Source organism: Pelobates fuscus, chromosome 9 (genome assembly GCF_036172605.1).
Source record: "Pelobates fuscus isolate aPelFus1 chromosome 9, aPelFus1.pri, whole genome shotgun sequence".
Taxonomy (NCBI): Eukaryota; Metazoa; Chordata; class Amphibia; order Anura; family Pelobatidae; genus Pelobates; species Pelobates fuscus.
In genome coordinates, this window is record NC_086325.1 from 4703131 (window position 1) to 4716148 (window position 13018).

The window sequence follows — 13018 nt, forward strand, 5'->3', positions numbered from 1 at the left end:
GGGGATAGGACTGAGGAAGGGGACGGACTGAGGAAGGGGATAGGGGCTGAGGAAGGGGACAGACGGGCTGAGGAAGGGGACGGGGCTGAGGAAGGGGACGGGGCTGAGGAAGGGGATAGGGGCTGAGGAATGGGATAAAAAAAACCCAGAAATAAACTAAAGTGTATTCCCCCCTCCCTGAGTTTTACCTTAGGCCAGGGAGTGGTGGGCAGGAGCAGGAGCAGCAGCCAGCAGAATCCAGCACTCAGCAGTCAGTGGAGTCGGCCGGCCTCTCCTGATGATGAGGAGGAGGGGGCGTGACTTCCTCTGCTCTTCTGCCAGACTCCCCAGAGGTCCTGTGAGAAGAGCAGTGAAAGTCACGCCCCCTCATCCTGACATCAGCAGGAGAGGCCGGACAGCTCTACTGGCTGCAGGGAGAGAGGTGAGTTGAAAAATCTGAGTCCCCAACCAGAGGCAGGGGATTCAGATTTTTCCTGTTTTTGCTGGATGCGGATGGCCCTGGATTTAGGGTGGCATGGGGGGCAATTGCCTCCCTTCCCCCGTCCCAACCCGCCCCTGATCCTAGTCCTCACCTTGGGGGCCCTCCTGTGCTAAAAACTGGTATTCTATTCTGGCATTGAACAGGAGCCCTCTATCTAAAATGGAGCTTACCTGCAAACTCAAGCAGGTCTTCGTGGACTCCTTGGACATGCTGGACTGATGTTTATGACAACCTGTCAGACGGGGGTGGAGTGCACACCGTTGGCTCCAGTCGAAGAGTAGACCTGCGAAAGGCAACAGCAGATGGTGCAGCATGGACAGGCGGTTGCAGTGCATCACACGCAGAGAGGCTGTGCTCCTCGCAGAACGGCTCGAATGGTGGACCACACCAGATAGATACACAGTGAGATATCACCAATACCATCACCAGGCCTCACTTGCCATGAAGTCTGGACACCACCCCAGCTGCCACTAGAGCTGTGGAGCATACTGACAGTCAGGCAACTTTGGGACTGTCCTGTACCTCTTGCTGCTAATACAGGACCCCCCCTTTTTTTTTTCATACGATCCACCACTTTTTATTTTTTCTTTCTATTATTGTTTATCTCTACCCTGTTGGCTAGTGTTATTACTGATGAGCATTAGTGATGTCACGAACATAACATTTTCGGTTCGCGAACCGCGAACGCGAATTTCCGCAAATGTTCGCGAACCGTGCGAACCGCCATAGATTTCAATAGGCAGGCGAATTTTAAAACCCACAGGGACTCTTTCTGGCCATAAAGATAATGAGGGGGGGGACCTACTGTCCTCCCCCCCAGGCCCCCACCCCTGTGCGGCTGGTGGGGGCCATAATGATAATGAGGGGGGGACCTACTGTCCTCCCCCCCTGGTCCCCACCCCTGGGCGGCGGGTGGGGGCCATAAAGATAATGAGTGGGGGACCTACGGTCCTCCACCTCTCCGGCCCCCACCCCTGGGCGGCGGGTGGGGGCCATAAAGATAATGAGGGGGGACCTACCGTCCTCCCCCTCTCCGCCCCCCCCCCCCCTGGGCAGCGGGTGGGGGCCATAATGATAATGAGGGAGGGGTACCTACTGTCCTCCCCCCGGCCCCCACCCCTGGGCGGCGGGTGGGGGCCATAAAGATAATGAGGGGGGGACCTAATGTCCTCCCCCCTGGCTCCCACCCCTGAGGGGTGGGTGGGGGCCCTAAATACAAATGGGGGGGACCCTAGTCACCCCCCCAAAAAAAGATTATCCCCCTACCTACCCCCCTCACCCTATAAATAATGAGAGAGGGACCTTTAACTAAGAACCTGTCAAAAAAAACAAAACTTACCATTCGATGTTTTATTTCTTCTAAAATCTTATTTTTTCAGCCCCAAAAAAGGCCAAATAAAAACCATAATAACTGACGCAATTAAATAAAAAAAAAAGAAACGAGCGCAAAAAAAATTAATCCATCTTCACCCATGGAGGGCTCCGCGCAGACTGAGCTCTGCAGGGCGGGGGAAGGCTTATAAAGCCTTGCCACGCCCTGCAATTAGGCTAAGAACACTCTGATTGGCAGGTTTAAGCCAATCAGAGTGCTCTTTGTCATTTTACACAGCGTGGTAAAGTTCTTTGGAATTTTCCCACGCTGTGTAAAATGACACAGAGCACTGTGATTGGATGGATTTCAAGCCATCCAATCACAGTGCTCTGTGTCATTTTACACAGCGTGGGAAAGTCCCACCCCTTATTGTTTTTTTTAGGGCCCCCACCCACCGCTCAGGGGTGGGGGCCGGAAGGGGGGGGACAGTAGGTCCCCCCATTGTGATTTATGGCCCCCACCCACCGCGCAGTGGTGGGGGTTGGGGGGGAAAGTAGGTCCCCCCTTATTGTTTTTTTTAGGGCCCCCACCCACCGCTCAGGGGTGGGGGCCGGGGGGCGACAGTAGGTCCCCCCCCCTTGTGATTTATGGCCCCCACCCACCGCGCAGGGGTGGGGGCCAGGGGGGAGGACAGTAGGTCCCCCCCTCATTATTTTTATGGCCCCCACCCACCGCGCAGGGGTGGGGGCGGGAGGTTAGTAGGTCCCCCCCTCATTATTTTTATGGCCCCCACCCAACGCTCACGGGTGGGGGCGGGGAGGAGGACAGTAGGTCCCCCCCCATTGTGATTTGCGCAGGGGTGGGGGCCGGGGGGGAGGACAGTAGGTCCCCGTGACGGATCGAACATCGCATGTGTTCGCCCGTGGTGGCGAACGCGAACATGCTATATTCGCCAGGAACTATTCGCCAGCGAATAGTTCGGGACATCACTAATGAGCATCTCTCACCTCATTCATAGGTCCCTGGGGCGATATATTAATTGTAATTTTCAGTTAAGCATCCAGCTCTCCATTACAACCTCTCTGAGTGTGACCTCCCATGGGTTGAGCTAGAATATGTTCTCTCTTGGGCTCTCTGACCTTGTTCATCCCCTGTTATGTCAGAGTAGCTCTGTGTTTTGGTAGCTTGGCTAAAATATACATTTGAGCAGTCTACGCTGTGTTGTCTCCTCTATACATCGTCTGTGTCATTTTCGAACAAAATGCTATGATGCAACAATGCACAATTTTTTTTATAGAATTATATATATATATATATATATATATATATATATAAAAAATTACTTACCTTAAATTACTTCCATATACATTGAAAACACCATATATCATAAAGATACAGGGTGCATTCAATGTAAAATTAAAAAATAAATAAATTAAAAAAAATAAAATAAAATAATAAAATCTAAATAAATATTTAATTAATTAAAAAAATATCCAAACTACATAGTGACAAGGAGAAAGGATGACATAGTGACAAGGAGAAAGGGTGACATAGTGACAAGGAGAAAGGGTGACATAGTGACAAGGAGAAAGGATGACATAGTGACAAGGAGAAAGGATGATATAGTGACCAGAAGGAAGGATGACATAGTGACCAGAAGAAAGGGTGACATAGTGACAAGGAGAAAGGATGATATAGTGACAAGGTGAAAGGATGACATAGTGACAAGGAGAAAGGATGACATAGTGACAAGGAGAAAGGGTGACATAGTGACAAGGAGAAAGGATGACATAGTGACAACAGGGCCGCCATCAGGGGGTGACAACCATGACGGTTGTCACAGGCCCGGTGGCCCTGGGGGTCCGGACTGCTCTCTAGTCCTGGGCCCCACTTTCCCTCTCTGCACACATAGATAGCGAATATTACGATCTATGTGTGCAGCCGCGGGCCCCCCGGCTCCCTGTTACCGCAGAAGGGGCCCAGGCAGCACACTGCTTCTCTTCTTCTCCTCCCTGCTAATAACTCTTGCGAGACCCGGTTGCCATGGCAACGCACCGCGGGTCTCACGAGAGTTATTGGAGGAGAGAAGAGAAGAAGCAGTGTGCTGCCTGGGCCCCCTCTGCGGTAACAGGGAAGCCGTGGGTCCCCCCACCGGACCACCAGGGATGGAATCTCCCCCCTCCCTGGACACAGGTAAGCAGGGAGGGGGGAGAAACAATCAATTAAATTTAAATTTCAAAAATAAAATATATATATGAAAATGACACACACTGCATACACTAACACAACACACACTCTGCATACACCAACACAACACACTCTGCATACACCAACATAACACACTCTGCATACACTAACACAACACACTCTGCATATACTAACACAACACACACTCTGCATACACCAACACAGCACACTCTGCATACACCAACACAACACACACTGCATACACTAACACAACACACACACACACTGCATACACTAACACAACACACACTCTGCATACACTGACACAACACACACACACTGCATACACTAACACAACACACACTGCATACACTAACACAACACCCACTCTGCATACACTAACACAACACACACACTGCATACACTAACACAACACACACACTGCATACACTAACACAACACCCACTCTGCATACACTAACACAACACACACACTGCATACACTAACACAACACACATACTGCATACACTAACACAACACACACTCTGCATACACTAACACAACACACTGCATACACTAACACAACACACACTGCATACACTAACATAACACACACTCTGCATACACTGACACACACACTGCATACACTAATACAACACACACACTGCATACACTAACACAACACACACACTGCATACACTAACACAACACACACTCTGCATACACTGACACACACACTGCATACACTAATACAACACACACACTGCACACACTAACACAACACACACACTGCATACACTAATACAACACACACACTGCATACACTAACACACACACACACTGCTTACACTAATACACTAATACAATACACACACTGCTTACACTAATACACTAATACAATACACACACTGCATTCACTAATACAACATGCACTCTGCATACACTACACACTAACACGCTCACTGCATCCACTATACTGACACACACTCTGCATTCGCTACACATTAACACACTCTGCATTCACTACACTAACACACACTCTGCATCCGCTACACACTAACACACTCTCTGCATTTACTGCACTAACACACTCTCTGCATTCACTACACTAACACACTCTCTGAATTCACTACACATTAACACACACTCTGCATTCACTACAAATTTACACACACACTACATTGATTACACTGACACACTCTGCATTCACTACACCCTAACACACACTCTGCATTTATTACACACTAACACACACTCTGCATTCACTAAACTATGCACACACTCTGGATTCACTATACTGACACACACTCTGCATTCACTACACTAACATACACTCTGCATCAACTGTACACACAGCATCCACTACACAAACATCCTGTATTCACAGTACACACACTACATCCACCACAAATTGAAACACTCTGCATTCACTATACACAGATACTGCGTCTAATACACACACTACATCCACTACAGACACTGCATCCACTAAACACATTTCATCTAGTACATACAAATACTACATCCACTACACAAACACACACTAAATCACTGTACACACACTACATCCACTACTCAAACACTCTCTGCATTCACTACACATTAACACACTGCATTCACTACACTAACACACACTCTGCATCCGCTACACACTAACACACCCTCTGCATTCACTACACATTAACACACTGCATTCACTACACTAACACACACTCTGCATCCGCTACACACTAACACACTCTCTGCATTTACTGCACTAACACACTCAATGCATTCACTACACATTTACACACACTCTGCATTCACTGCACTAACACACACACACTACATTCATTACACTGGCACACTCTGCATTCACTACACACTAACAAACACTCTGCATCCATTACACACATTCTAATTCACTTCCACTATACACACCACATTCAGTCCTGCATCATTGTCAGCGGACTAGGTAGGGCGTGGGCGGGCCCGGGAGGGAGGGGGCGGGGGGGGGGGGGGGGGGGGCAGACCTTGTGCTTTGTCAGGGGCCCCAACATTTCTGATGGCAGCCCTGAGTGACAAGGTCCTCCAAACTAGCAGAGATTTCACAGATAAGATAAAGCAGTAGAACTAGCAATACAATCCCAATGTACAGCTCAACAGAACAAAAATGCTGCTGGTTTTAGTAAATAGCATTACATTAACTATGTGACAGCGTAGCAGAGAATCCCAGCCGTTTGGCACTCAGCCTCTTTCATATCCCATTAAATAGGATTTAGTTTCCATACGGTCTAATCCACATATTGTAATATTCACTATATATTTACGTTTCTGTGCGGTTATATTAAAATATTAAATCTGGATGCTGCTGATATTTAATACACATTCATGGATCTGCAATATGAAAGCAGTTGTTTGCTGTGTGCAGGCTGTGTTCACAAGGCCAGTTGCTGTGCAATGCAACTCCCATCATGCGTGTACGGTCCCCAGCAGCTGTAGTGACAGGACCTGCATTCAGAATCTCTGTTTGCGGATATAGGTGTCATTTATCGTAGAATACTGACATTTGTGCTAACACCGATTTAACACTTTGATATGTTATTAAACTATTAAACCGAACCCTTAGATAAAACATACCTGATGGTTCAAAGCATTTTAGGCTAAATTCCATAGTCCCCAAAGCAGCCAAGATTTTACTCGAGTGTGAAGTTTGTGGTTATTAAAAAGTTGAAGAGTGGATACGAATCTGACACAATGTATTTAAAAATCTAAATCTATAAATGGGGGTTTACGTTTGTAGAATTACGGTTACTGTTACACGCTTCTTAAATCATGGGTACTATATATAGTGACAGTTCAGGCACGTATAGTGAATTTCTGTTTTTTGTTTAATTAACCTCAAGTGTATAGTCACCATCTCATAGTATAATCCTTAATTAATCCTTAATGGGCAGGTGTGTACGGATAATGCTAACTATTCTGTGTGGGGGCTGAGTATACTGAGTCTCATTGTAAGTGTGTGGGGTTGGCTGAATGTTATGTGTGTATGTAAAGTGGTGTGTAGGGAGGCTGTATTGTAACTTTGTGTTTTACCCCCTCCTGCTGCGTACCTTTCTGCACAGAAAAGGGTATAATCTCTGATAACATTCAGATTATTATTAGAACCATATTTAAAACGGTACAATATTTAGAGCCGAGCGCTTTTATAACAAAACATTGTACGTTAAAGGAATATCAAACTCAATCGTACAGTCACAGGTTAAAGTCCACCAGTCAATAATTCATAATGGTCACTCACAATTTATAGAGCCATTACATTTAACTCTGTGCATGCACACTAAGCCCATCCAGGAAGTTCATTAACACATCCTTCCATTCCTGATCTTATACGTTCAGTTAAATCCTGTGCTTCGTCATTAAATCTCTGACATGGTGGTGCACCAGTAGAAATGTGAATCTTGGTCTCCAACGTATTGTATTGGTGTAGAGAGATGGATAGACTATAGAGAGGTGGGTATATTGGCGTAGAGAGATGGATAGACTAGAGAGAGGTGGGTAGATTGGTGTAGAGAGGTGGAGGTGTAGATACATAAGGTAGTTCCTTTCAGCCTTAGACTTTTGCTTAGAATAAAATCTACAAGGGTGCATGGTTATAGGAGACACTCTTTGGGACAGAGCTGCTCCCACCTCTGAGGCACAGGGGCGTACCTAGAGCATTTGGCACCCGAGGCAGATCCTGTGTTTGGCTTCTCGCTCCATCCCCCCCTCCAAAAAAAACAATTAAAAAAAAAAACACTCAGCAGTTTTAAAATGTTTTATTTTTAAAATATATTGCACAAATTTGTAAACTTTGTAATACCCCTGTCAGCCCCTTTCTACAAAACCCCTGTCCTGCCCCCCTTTACAAAACCCCTGCACTCCCCTTTCACAAATCCCCTGCTAAGCCCCACCTGTCCCAATACCAAACCCCTGTCTGAGTCTACAAAATCCCTGCACCCCCACACATACAGTTACATGCAGTCAAACACACACACAGTTACAGGCAGACACACACACACACACACAGTTACAGGCAGTGAAACACACACAGCACGCACACACAGTTACATGCAGATATACACACACACACACAAACTTACAGGCAGACATACTCACAAATACACACACACACACACAGTTACAGACAATCACACACAGCCACACACACTCTCTCTCACTTACAGACAGGATGGGCTGGAGGAGGAGTGGATTCACTAAAGTCCTTCCCTGGAGTCAGTAAGTTGAGGAAGCAGAAATTCCTTCTTGCTTCCCCTCCATGTGCAGCAGTACAGAAGCGGTTGGGGGCCATGTTAAGCTCCAGTCCCCCCTTTGTCTTCCGTGTGGCGAGTTTTGAAGTCATTGCTGGTCTCTGCGTGTGTGAGCTGTGTCGGCTGCATGGCGCTCCAGCTGCCACGAGGCCCTGTGCGGCTGCACAAAACTAGATAGCCCAGGAATAGCACCTCACCTCAGTTTGATCAGACTCTTCTCGTGTTTGCAGTAAAGGTCGTTGACTAGAAGAGTCTTCAAAACCTGTCTGACATGAATATGAAGAGTACGCAGATCAGGTGAATATATCAAGAGGACGTCAAGGTACACTATTACAAATGTATGTATGAATCAAAACATCATTCATAACATCCTGAAACACTGCAGGGGCATTACAGAGACCGAAGGGCATCACGGTGTACTCATAGTGACCACTCCTAGTTAGTGTTGTCGCGAACCCGAAATGTTCCGCAAATGTTCGCGAACCGGCGAACCGCGCGAACCGCCATTGACTTCAATGGGCAGGCGAATTTTAAAACCAACAGGGACTCTTTCTGGCCACAAAAGTGATGGAAAAGTTGTTTCAAGGGGACTAACACCTGGACTGTGGCATGCCGGAGGGGGATCCATGGCAAAACTCCCATGGAAAATTACACAGTTGATGCAGAGTCTGCTTTTAATCCATAAAGGGCAGAAATCACCTAACATTGACACCTTCCTCAAAGCCCCTGATACACACTGACACAGGGCAGAATAGAGACTGTTCCCCATCCTCAGAGACCATGATACACACTGACACAGAGCAGAATAGAGACTGTTACCCCTACATAGGGTCACTTGGCAGATATGGCGTGGTCGTGGGAGGGGGAGGATGACTTTCACCTCTTCCCCTGTTACATTCCCGTTGTGCTGTGACATCACCCTTATACGCTGTGTAAAGCATACTATTTAATTTGATCAGCATGGCCACTTGAGTTTTTATAGTTTTCACGCTGCTTGTAGTTTATATATGGTTCACAAAAATCAAACAAACGATAAAGTAAACATGTAAGGATTCAGAATATTCTTTCAAACCCTTACACATTGTGTGTGCGTATTTTTTTTTTTTATATATTTTTATTTCTTCAAAAAATTTTATATTACAATTATCAAAACATACCATAACCTCAATATCTATTCTTTATGTCAATAGATATGTTTCCCTACAAACAATTCACTAAAATTTACTAAGTGATAGTAGGATAAAACAGACAAGAACAGGCAGTTTTACCATTGTTAACCAAGTTTGGAAAACCATATCCCTATTTAGCACCAATAAAAGATTGAAGTTAATAAAAACTCATACCATACTCATCCGCACCTCCGGAGCAATCAAGCGTGTGCCTTTCGATTATTCTTAACCCTCTTTATTAAGTACAGTAACGCTAGTATTCCTCCGGGAACATACACACACTTCGGGGCAGTTAGAAGACTCTGCATTATACCTTGTCCTTATTAGCAATAAACTTCTCAACTATATATTCCCATTTACTGGGTTCCTTCAGGCCTACAGAATTACCTTGGATTATTCCCGTTTCCATTTTGCATTGGTATATAATTTGATTTCTCTCCACTCTAATACCTTATTACTTTTCCAATATCTGGCTATTATTATCTTGACTGCCAGTAAAATATGTGTTATCCACTTACTTATCTCATTTGGCATAGAGGGCCAACCCAAATGTAACAAAAAACTTTGTGGTGTAAAGGGTATATCTTTCTGACACATACTTTGAATCTGATGGTATACACACCTCCATATGTTACTTAGAGATTTGCAATACCACCAGATATGGAGATAATCTCCCAAACCGTCCTCACACCGCCAACACACCGATTTCTGGTCTTTATACATTTTAGCCAATTTTACTGGGACCATATACCATCTGTTTAGGAGTTTATAGAAATTCTCTACTATATTTAGGCAGTGTACCGATTTGTTAACTTTGACTATCGCATTTATCATATCTTGCTCAGGGATCCCAATATGTAGATCTTTTTCCCACTTAATCCTAGCTTTCCAATCTGAGAACTTCTGGGAATTCTTTAAAAATTCGTAGCATCTGGAGATGTGACCTTTAGTTCTATAATTTTCCATAATCTTTTTAAGAGTACTAATATTTCTGCTGAGCTGGAAATCCAAAAATTTCGCCAGATAATACTTAATTCTTAGATATGTAAATATCTCCTTACTGTCTATCCCAAACTCTGATTGTAACTGGTTAAATGGCTTTATTTCATTTGTATCGATGAGCTCTTGTATATACTTAATTCCCTTTTTGTGTCCATCCACTGATATTAATATCTTCAATGTTACTTTTAATCATCTCTATAGGTAGAAATGGGAATAATCTAAATTCTATTTTGCAGTTTTTCTTGATTTTATTCCAGAATCTCCAAATACTATCAATAATCTTTGAGTTTTCTGGACAAACTGATTTTTTTTCCCTTTTTCCTTGTTGACCAGAACAGGGCAGACAGGCTGCTTGTCTCTACTAGTGATTGCTCAATTTGATACCATGCTTGATCCTTTTGGTCTGTACTTAGGGTATTAACCGTGTGTGCCAACATACAAGCATTATGATATTCTATTATATTTGGGGCGGCTAGTCCCCCATCTTTTCTTTTCTTAGATAGTAGCTGGAGGCTTAATCTCGTTTTTTTTCCCTTCCAAATAAATTTCGAAAAAGCTGCCTGTATCATTTTTAACCAAGGGTTTGGAACCTGTACTGGTACCATTCTAAATAAATAATTCTACTTGGGCAAAATATATGAGCGAATAGTGTTTATACGCCCGATCCAGGAAATCTCTCTACTAACCCATTCTTTTAGAATCTTATTTGTATTTTTTAAAGAGGAAGAAAATTGACCTCTATAACTTTATTTATGTTTCTTGGTATTTTAATGCCAAGAAACGAGATATATCTCTTTGACCAAACAAAATCATAAGATGTCTTTATATATTCCTTGTCCTCTCTTACTAGGTTCGTTGCCATTATTGTAGTCTTATTCGTATTAATTTTATAGTTTGAATATTCACTATAATGGTCTAGTATTTTTATCAATTCCGGGACTGATGTTCTAGGGCAGGGGTAGGCAACCTACGGCACTAGTGCCATGCACGGCACTCGAGGTGTCTTTGCACGGCACTCAAGGCTGCTAGAGTCAAACAGGCTCTGGCCTATCAGGAGTCCCAGTAAAACTTTAGATATCTGCTAATCCGAAAAGGTGGTGAAGGACAATCCTCAATTTATGCATTGCAGCACGTAGAGGTAGTGATCTCAGATCACTTCCTCCCAGCACTTGTGAATAGGAAGCCACACTGTAGTAGAGCAGCTCGCAGTTGCTGTTGCAGCTCCTGTCCTTGACATGTACCTGGCCGGACTAGTCCCCACTGGAACCCAGGGAAGTCACCCACACTGCTAGATATACACAGAAATGCAGAATTACCCTCCCCTCATACAAATAATATGGACAGCCCACACACAAACATACACACAATCCGCACAAACGAAACACCACTAACAATCCACATACATGCACACAACCCCACATGCAATACCCCAAACAGCCCCCACACTTTACCAAACACACACTTTGACATATCCATCCACACACACACAATTCCACAAGCAGAACCCATACACAGCTTACATTCATATGTATCATACACAATACCATAAACTACTCATGAACATAAACAATATAATAGCTCATATACGCAGGGCCTTCTTTAACGCGGGGCAAACTGGGCAGCTGCACCGTGAGCCCTGCTGGCCTCAACTATTTCTAACCCTCTGGCTGGTAATCTGCACACTAAGGAGGCCCACCGGGTGGCCCATGCACAAAGGACCACCCGCTGGGCTTCTGTCAGCAGGGACCCGGTCACACGCTGAGGTGCTTTAACAGCGCGAGCGGGCCCCTTGCTTTTCGGCAGCAGGCTGGGAGGAAGTGACGGCCACGCATCACTTCCTCCCACAAAGAGAGGAGCGCGCAGGAAAGAAGAGTAGGCAGATTGGAGGGGGGCTGGCCAAGAGCTCTAGACCCCAACTCCCAACTCCCAACACCTTCAGCCACCAGCAGGAAAGGTAGGAAACTGGAGGGTGAGTTTTAAAGTGTATGTCTGTGTCAGTATGTCTGTCAGTGTGTGTGTGTCAGTATGTTTGTGTGTGTCTCATATCTGTGTGTGTCATGTCTGTGTATGTTTGTGTGTCAGTATGTCTTTGTGTGTGTCAGTATGTCTGTGTGTGTGTCAGTATATCTGTGTTAGTATATCTGTGTGTGTGTCAGTATGTTTGTATGTCAGCATGTCTATGTGTGTGTCAGTATATCTGTGTGTGTGTGTCAGTATGTTTGTATGACAGCATGTCTGTGTATGTCAGTATGTCTCTGTGTGTGTCAGTATATCTGTGTGTGTGTGTGTGTGTGTGCTTGCAATCATGCCAACACCACATACAAACATATTCCACAAAAACACACAAAAACTGCTTAGTGCTAAATACAGACCTGCAAACATGAGCAAATGGTAGAGCTCCAGCTGTCAATGCATTTCTGGAGTTGCACGACAGATGGGGATCTACCTTTTAATCACCCGTGCAACAGGGAGACCGCCAAGAATTCTTGCACCTCTCTACTTTAGGTCCGCCACTGTGTTGAGGTGGAGGACGTGATTGCATGCCTGGAAAGGGGGGACAGGGTCCAGGGGGCCCTAA